General features: G+C 39.2%; 1 protein-coding gene across 1 annotated transcript in view; it reads right to left on the reverse strand.

Annotated features, from left to right (window-relative positions):
* The window catches only part of map3k22 (mitogen-activated protein kinase kinase kinase 22), a 70,713-nt gene extending 65,364 nt beyond the window's left edge, over positions 1-5,349 (reverse strand). The window contains exon 1 of the mRNA XM_041814089.1: positions 4,995-5,349. The gene's annotated coding sequence lies outside the window, so the exon portion shown is untranslated. The remainder of the gene's footprint in view (positions 1-4,994) is intronic.
* Positions 5,350-9,613: the final 4,264 nt, after the last annotated feature.

Below are 9,613 nucleotides of genomic sequence, written 5' to 3' on the forward strand. Positions count from 1 at the left end.
CTGTAAATGGCTTTCCTCCTTCTCCCATGCCTCTGTACCTCACACATTATTATCTAAGAGACTGACTTTACAGCTTGGCTTTGACAGCTTTCAGCCTTACTTTTTCTTTCCAAGAAGTAAGTCATTTGAACATGTTTGTTATGTCATTAAAAAGTTTATGGCCAAAAAAAGTTACATGACTCACAAAAAAGTCAATGTGGGCAAGATGACAAAACGGAAATCAGAGGTTAAGATATCATTAGTGTAAGTCATGTAAATATGGATGGCAAGAAAGCAGATTTTTAACCTTTGAAAATATTTGAGAAGTCCTAAGAACTTATTTACTCTTATTTTTTATTACTGAACAATGTAGAACCTCCTCCACATTTTACAGTACCCAAACATTGCCAACACATTAAGGCAGCTCTAAAGCTAACAGCAGCTTTTGGTTAACACCCATCTGTTATTTTAAATGGCTTTGCTCATTTAAATTCAAACAATCCCTAAAATAACATGGGGCATATTGTTCTAAAACACATTATATCTTAAGATAATAGAAAGTCTGACAATCTTACATGTAACTAGATCAAGCTATAACCCAGATTCCAAAAAAGCTGGGGCGCTGCGTAAATTGTACATTAAACAGAATGCATTGGTTTTCAAATCTAATAAAACCCGTATTTTATTCACAATACCACATAAACACCCTATGAGTGTTGAAACTAACACAGTTTTCCATTTCATGATAAATTCTCGCTCATTTTGAATATGATTAAGGCAACACATCTCAAAAAAGAAGGGACAGGGCAACAAAAGGCTAGAAAAGTAAGTGGTACCAATGAAAAACAGCTGAAAGAGCATTTTACAACTATTAAGGTCAGTTGGCAACAGTTCAGTAACATGACTGGGTGTAAAAGGAGCCTTTTATAGAGGCAGAGTTTTTCAGAAGTAAAGATAGGCAGAGATCATGATGATCCAGGCAGGATCCAGAAACACAGCCGTCTTCTCTGGGCCTCTTAAAATGGACTTAGGCAAACTGAAATTTACAAATTATCACATGAAAACTAACTTTCTTGAAAATATTTCTATCCAAGAGAATAAATAAGTGAAAATCTTAAACAAAAAAAAAAAACAATCAGAATTTACTAATTCTCAGAGGTATTTTGTCTTTTATTGTTTTGTGTTTTTTTCCTGAAACCAGTTCACAACCCACTGAAAACAGCCCGGCAACCCACTTTTGGGTCCTGCCCCACCAGCTGAGAACCACTGTTTGTCAGGAGTCTGGGTGCTGAACTGGTCTGCCTGCAGTCCAGACCTTTCACCAATAGAAAACATTTGGTGCATCATAAAACTAAAAAACAAGCAAAGAAGTCCCAGGACTGTTGAGCAGCTAGAATCCTACATCAGACGAGGATGAGACAACATTCCTCTCCCAAAACTCTGGCAACTGGTCCCAACTCCTAGACGTTTACAGACTGTTAACAAAGGAGGGAATGCTACACAACGGAAAACATGGCCCCGTCCCTACTTTTTTGAGATGCGTTGCTGTCATCAAATTTATAATGAACTAATATTTTTAATGAAATGGTCAAATGTCTACGTTTCAACATCTGATATGTTCAACCATGAATAAAACATGGGATGTAGATTTGAAAATGACTGACTATGGTTTTTATTTATATTTTGCCCCAACTTTTTTGGAATTTGGTTGTAGATCAATGAATCCTACATTTCCAAGAATGCAATCAATATAATCTTTAGATTAGACTTGAAGGAAGCCCTCTGTTAGAACATAAAAGGAAGCAATCAGTCAGTTTGCTTTACACCACACTATTATGCTGTGTCAAGCTAAGAAGGCATGACTGTTAATCATGTCTAATGACAAACTTGTTGTGCTTTCTAGTATCCAGGCAACAGCCACAACAGGCATTCAAGGGAGGAAAAAAAGCCTGCTAACATGAGTCACTGTGACCTCTGACCTCCAGCCCCTCTGGTCAGTGGGCGTCTGGCAACTGTACAAGCTTCTGTGAATTTTAAGGCATGACTTCACACACACTTCGCTGAGGGAACGGAGCAGAGGAGGAGGAGGGTTGCCTTTGCGGTGATTAGGACTGTCAGCTAATGACTCGCAAAACAAGCCAGAGTGAAAATCGTCCCTAGAGTTGACAGCAGGATGTTAAGGAGAGCTAATAGATGAACTCTTTCTTGGAAGCTTTCTTGGAAGTGGGTTGTTGGGAAATACTGCCAGCATGAGCGAACTCTACAGTGCATGTAGTGTTAGGGATAATGTACAGAGAGAGGGCTGTTATAGTGGCGGGTATCAAGACAGGGTGAGCAGGACCCTAACACAAAGTAAGGGGGAAGTTTCTGCTATAAAAACCTGTTAACTGTTTATTATTCTGCTTTTTAAACAGCTGCCAACAGCAGAGATAAAAACAGGATTTGAATCAAGATTCTTGACTCATACTGATAAAAACTTTATTTTTTTCCACTAAAAAAGTCCCTCACCCTTACATCAGGGGAGTTGGAACTGCTTCCATGTCCTTTGTAGATTAAAAGCCATCTTAAAATCTATCATTATGCTGCTATGATTCACATTAACCTGAACATTTCATCTGCCAGTCAAGTGAGATAAGCTAAATGGGACCAGACTAATCAGTGCAGTACATGACTGAGGTCTTACCTCACTACAATCAGTCATTGGACATTTTCTTTTCACGACACTAGTCCTCAGTAGGAGGGGGACAAACTATGACACAGCAGTATGTGATTCTGACCCATGCAAAACATTTTTAAATCACTGATGCCAATTATAGAAATGTTAAAGAAAAAAGTAAGCACTTTAAGCAGATTTCTCTGTCAGTTAGACTCACTTCATGACTCCTTAGAAAGCCATTTATGATACCAAGAGTACCAATAAGAGAAAAAAGGACAGAACAGCAGAATGAGAGAAAAAGGAGGCAGCCAGAGAAAGTTGGACAGTGGTGAAAAGGTAAGGGATGGTAACTGATACAAAGATGAAGTGGATTCATTCTGTCGAACGCAATACGAAACAATACAATGCAAAACGCTACAGTGCGATAAGATAATGCCAATTACAAAACATGCTAGGGTACATAATGCAAAACAAATGCACAAATCCTGCATGTTACTGTATGATTAGCTACAAAACAATACAAAAAGATGCGATACAATCTGATTTGACGTTATGCAATGTGATTTGTTACATGATACAGCACAATAAAATCAATATAACAGATATGAAACAATATGATGCAATACATGATATGCAATATGAGCATAAATGCTGCATAATACAACATATGCACTGTTTCAGTGTTGATGTTTTATAGCTTTGCCATTATTTTTTGTATCTATTTAATCTAATCAGCTTAATTAGGATTCTGTTGAATTCATATTGGTTTGCATTAACCTGTCTTAAACAACCTATCTTTATGTCAATCACATATTTCCTCTTCTATGATTTAAGGCATAAAAAGCCTATAAAGTATATCTTGAAAAAAAGTGATGCACTGTTAAATGATAAAATTCCCCACCCCTAGTCTTCAAACACCGTTCAGTTTAGTGTTTACTGTACGTTCTTTGTGATAAAGTAGGCGGTTTGATTCCCAGCTCCTGCATCTAAATGCACTAGTTAAAACTGATGGCCACTCTACATTGCAACCTTTGCCATCAGTGTGAGTGTAGACTGAGTGTGAATGAAGTGTGACCTAAAGCACTTTTAGCAGTCACTATACTAGCCCAAGTGCATTCATCAGGTTTATTTCAATAAAATTATAATCCTGATTTAAACCCCTTATGTCCTCTTACTTTCTACTGAGTGATATTTTAATGCTGCAACCTCCAAAGTCTGTTATCAAAAGTCTGTTTAGCATAACTGCACTCTGTGGAGGTTATAAAGAAATAATAGACTGGGAAATGACCAATCAGAATTAAGTATTTAACACAGCTGTGTCATTATATTTTATAATGCTATTTTAAAACTAGCACTAATTCATTTCAGGGTGAAATAAGGCACCTTAAACTCATCTTATGATCATGATAAACTGAATCAACCTCGCTGTTAACTCATGTTTAAGGTCGCTTTCCTCATTAGTCCCATCAAAACACAATTACTACCCCATCTCTCTGTCTCAGGCTGGCTTTTTAACTGTGGGATCCACTCCTGTTATCAGCCAAATGGATTGTTTTGCTAGAGGCACACCAACCATATCTGTGGGCGGTTTCCACTTGACAGTTTGACTTGCACTTTAAGGCTATTTCGGACCCCCCCAGGGGGCATGCCAATGTGCTGATAGACTCATCAGTCAGTTAGCTGCTCAGACTCCTGCGAGTGCTGTTCACATTGATTTGATTTGATGAACACGATGGCCTCATTAAAATCTAATTTGGCAGAGAGTCTCAGAGGTCTGCCATTGCTAGGATGAGTGGTGTGATGTGGGTGAAGCTCCTCAGCATCCTCATCCCTCTGACAGGGGAAAGACCATTGGCTAGTTTGCATGGCTGGCAATGGCAATACTGGCAGGAAACATGGAGGACTTTTCAAGACAAGAGCTGAGGATTCCTCTTTTTGAGGAAATGTGAATCACAAATGCTTGGACTGATAGCAAAGAAAAGGAGACACAGCAGGAATGAGTGAGCAAGCACAGATGACAGTGACTTTCCAGAAAGCAAACACACCCCCAGACATGCCGAGTTTGCTTCAGTAATAATGCACTGGAAACCATCAGTTAATCTAGCTAAAACATGTGCACGTATGTGCAAAACAGATGAGTTAAAACCAAAAAATATATCTGGCAATAAGTCAGTAATAATCAAACTTGCATTTTCAAAGTAAGAGTTTCCTGTGCAGGAATGCTGTAAACATGCAGCATTAACAGGGGTTTGATTAGAGCAGCAAATTCCTGCCTATAAACAGGAAATAACAGGCTAAATCAGTGTTCTCTGTAACTGACACAAAACAAATGCCGAAATTATCTATACTGGACTCTTACCTTGTTATCTGCATGTCTCCATGTTTTCTGTTGAGGCTGCAGGATTTCTGAAGATGACTAAAACTGGCAAGGCTAAGTTATGACAGATAAACGACAGGAAGAACGAAAAAAAATCCCAACAAATGCAGCGCAGAAAATGTTCCCCAAAACAGTGCGTTCTGTTATCCGGAAACTGCGCTGTGTAAGCATTAAATGACAAACAGGCTGTAAGATGCCCTCTTCTCCCTGGAGAATAATCCACAGCTGCGTTTACAGACGGGACCAAACTGCAAATGCGTGTTCAGAGGAAAGTTTTCTTTTGTCAGCCTGCTCTTTCGCTCGTCTCCACAAACACTACAGAGAGGGGAGCCTGAGTTTTTCCCTCGAGCTGCGCCTCTGATGTCAGCAACAACGTGAGCTCCAGGAAGTGGTGACGCTCGGTGGTGTGTTTCCAAGGCAGCGGCGACGAACAGGGGGTAATACCGCCCCCTGGTGGAGACCTTGAGTAAGTACAACATCCATAAACATCCTGTTGTTTTCCCGCTCTAAAAATGAAACTGGACTTTTTCAGATTAAATAGAAAAATACGTTGCATTGCCTTGTTAAGGAGGCCGAGCAATACTGGGGGTATATTTCTGTCTATCTATCTATCATTAGAAAATAGAGCACCATGAAAAAGTTGTTTTTTCCCCCTGTAATGCCATTCAAGAGATTAAGTTGACATTTATTCTAGGTGCATCTCATACAAACTGAAATACTCCAAAAGTTTAATCTTGATGATTGCGGCTTATACCACACGAAAATCAAGTGCAGTTATGACACTTTATTCTCTCTCTGGTTCAGCTCACACAACCACAATCACGGGGAAGACTGCTGACTTGTCTGTAGGTTTTTTTCAGTGATGTTCCCCCTGTGAAATATTTTTTCAGCCAAGAATCCCTTAAACAGCGCAGTTTATTTTTGGCTGAAAAAATTAAAAAAAAAGACTCTAAACAGTGCTGTGACATCAGTCTCTGATTTATTAACCTTTGTAACTGATAAGCACTTTCAAATTTCAAACATTTTAAACATGTTTTTGAACATTTTAAATGTTAATTATGCATAGCAAAATTCATGGCAAATCTCATCTCTAAAATATGGATATCAAAAGTAATGTAGTGAAAAAGTGACTGGATTGGCACAAACCCATTTAAAATTCATCAGTGTGCTAAATGTTGCTCATTTGTTTTGGTCACTCTTGAACTATTTGGTACAAAAAACACAGAACTAAACATTTGTTTAAAAAAACAGAAAGACTTACCGTACTTATGGATAAAGATTTGTGCATACAAAAATAGTTAACAGCTTATTGCCCCCCCTGAGATTAAAGGTAGAATTGTGAATGTCATGGTTGAAAGGCGGGGTACACTCTGGACCAGTTGTTGGTCAATCACAGGGCTGACAACCAGCAAACAAACAACCAGCCATGCTCACACCCACTCCCAACGTCACGTTAGCATCACCAGTTAACCTAACAAGCATGTCTTTGGATTTTTAGGGGAAGCTGGAATACCCATGCATGGAGAACATAAAAACTCTCCACAGAGGCCTTCTCCGACCAAGATTCTAGCCAGGAATCTTCTAGCCGTGTCCAGCGCTAACCCCTGCATCACCATGCAGCTTCCTTTCCTCAAACTTAACACAGCAAACAAAAGTTGAATTTTCTCTCATTAAATAATCTATTAAGTCTGACAGAATGAATGACTAGACACAGCTTGCTATAGATGAAGGAAGGTTCTTATCTTTGCCGTCAGGATGAACCTATGAGCAGCTGCTGAGAGTTGAGATGGCTGCAGCGTTGGCAGATGTTTGCCGTCGCCTCAGGAGACAATCTTTACAACACTGCAACTGTTTAAAGTTTGAATAGAGTTTATCTCTGAGTTTAGGCACTAGGCTTTACAAAGTCATCAGTTTCTCAGCTTTTAAGATTGCCAAAGTGAACGCCAGAATGTCCAGATTTTACTGAACCTACAGGAGAAATGTTAAGCATGTGTAAAAATAAAGTATCCTGTCACACTGGTAGACTGTAGATTCAGAAGAGTCTCCTGAGAATGAATCAGCAGAAGACAATCTGGAAATGTAAAATTGTAATAAGAATGTAATAAAAGTAATGAAGTAATAAAGTCTTTTCATTTACTGGACTTTTTTTAGAATTTAAATCTATTCCCGGTTTCTTTTTAAATAAAAAGTTCCCTAAAAGTAAGAGATCAATAAAAAAAATAATGATCTACAATATGAATGAAGAGAGAATTTATTAATGTTATCATTCTTACATTTTTCTTTTAAGCTTTTGTGGAGCTGTATACTTTTAAAATAGAATAAATAGAAAGCCTTAGAATTAACTAATGTTCTACTGTATCTTATATTTTATTTATTTTATTTTGAAGTATCAAAAATCTGGTTAGGAAAAAACCCACTTAATGGAAGCTAGGTCCTTGTTAAAATATACAGTGTAATACAATTTTAAAGAATTCATTAGGCACATCTTTACCTTAATTAGACCAGATTTTCTGACTTCAATATTATAAAGGAGAGGTATATGAAAGTTGCCCCACCATCCTGATAAGTTTCAATGTGTGGCCCTTAGTGGAAAAAGTTTGGACACCCTTGCTCATGAGGTTTTTTTTCCATTTCTTTGAAAATTTTTCGCATGATCCACAACAACTTCTTGAAAAATCATGAACTCGGACCTTAACCGAGTCAAGTGAGGCCTGCAGGCCTCAAGATGTTGTTCTGGGTTCTTTTGTGACCTCCTGGATAAACCACAGATGCGTCCTCTTAAGCCGGCTGCTCCTGGGAAGGTTCACCACTGTTCCAAGTCTTCTCCATTTGTGGGTAACGGCTCTCACCATGATTCGCCAAAGCCTTAGAAATGGCTTTGCAACCCTTTCCAGACTGATGGATGTCAGTGAGTTTGCTTCTCATCTGTTCTTTATTTTTTTCATATTGTTGCATGTTGTGTTGCTTTTTGAGATCTTTTAGCCTACTTCACTTTGTCAGACAGGTTCTATTTAAGTATCCCTGTTGTCCCTTGAGCTTGCATGCGCAGACATCGCTGTGTCTGTTGAAGATGGTGGGTTATGTAACTCATCAGCAGTTATTTGGTGCATAGATTAGGGGTGTTTTCACTGAGTTTTTCTTTCATTAAGGCACACATATCTTGCGTTTAATTTGAATACAAATGTCATAGTGTATTGTTACATTTAGTACATTTAGCAAAAAACTGTCTTCTTGTCAGTCTAATAAAACATCACAGTAAACAAAAATGTCCACCAGAGACATTAAATGTAAACCCAGGGTTGTCCACTCCTCTTTCTCATGTTTATTAGAGAGACTAAGAGAATATCAAATGCTCCTTTGACCTTGGCGACAGCAATGCACTCTTCTGATTAGTTCCACACAGCTCTGTTTTATTGTGATCAGACATGCCCTCTCTGTGTACGACTGCCTCAGTGCAGTGAATATTAATTGGACATTTGCATCTCTGTGTGGATTTGCAGCGCTTGACTATGTCTGTAACACTGAACTGTGCTGTTGACAAACACTGCAGGCGGCTGTTAGAGACACTGTGTGGGTGCTTGTGTGTTTATGTTTCTAATCATTTCTGCAACATCATTTTAGAGATTCAAGAGTGGTCTGTGAAGAGAGGTAGGATGTGTTGAGGACAGTCATCAGACAGCTTTGAACCTTTAATGAACAGGTGTTAAAGGTCAAATATTGTACCCCTTTAAGACAAGTTTATATTGGTCTCAGAGGTCCTAAAAACATGCCTGTGAAGTTTGTTGCTGAAAAAACACCCTAGTATTGGACTTGTGCATGTCTAAAAAGCCCTCTGTTTCAGTCCTGCTCAGAACGAGCTGTTTCTGTGTGGCCTTAAATGTTAATGAGAAGTCTGGCTCCGCCCATGACTCCACCCCTCACAGGAAATGGATGTGGCTCTCCTGATCCTCCTCTTGATCAGGAGAGGAGGGCGGAACTTTCTTCCAAGGGCGGAGGGCCAACTGAAAGTGGGGGCAGGGCTAACTCCCCACATGACATCATGAAGGGAAAATCTGAGAACAGCTTGTTTCAGCACACATTTTCTGAAATGTGGAGAAAGAGAGGGGAGAGGAAAGGATTTTCTCTGATTCTTAGGAGGATGCTGAACAGCCAGGGGAACCTATTTTTGTTAGAAAGGCCTGAAAAAGTGTATTTTGCAGTGTATTACTTATGGTATCATCTGTATTGTATGGTATCATGAGAGCAGAAGCATGAATGAACTTGAACTTGAGTAAACTTCATTCAGGTGAGGGATTGGGTAGCATCAAGCTTACCGAACCAGCCTCTTTCTTCCCTGCAGTGCCAGACCAAGCTTGTAATCAGAAAGTGTAAGAATGAGCGTGTGCGCTCTAGTTATCCCTCTCCTTTTTGATCTTTAAGCTTCACTAAAAAGGTCTTCCAGAAAAAAAATCCATAACCCCCCTCAGGGTGACTCGCGGCTGAAATCGACCTGTTGGAAATCAATAAGGTCATTAGCAGACAGGTGAGCTCCTTGGGAAAGCTAGAGAAGAGGGGATCAAACTTTTTAGAAAAAGCTGGGCAAAACGGAGACTCTCAGCAGA

The sequence above is a fragment of the Cheilinus undulatus genome, linkage group 19 (assembly GCF_018320785.1).
Source record: "Cheilinus undulatus linkage group 19, ASM1832078v1, whole genome shotgun sequence".
Taxonomy (NCBI): domain Eukaryota; kingdom Metazoa; phylum Chordata; class Actinopteri; order Labriformes; family Labridae; genus Cheilinus; species Cheilinus undulatus.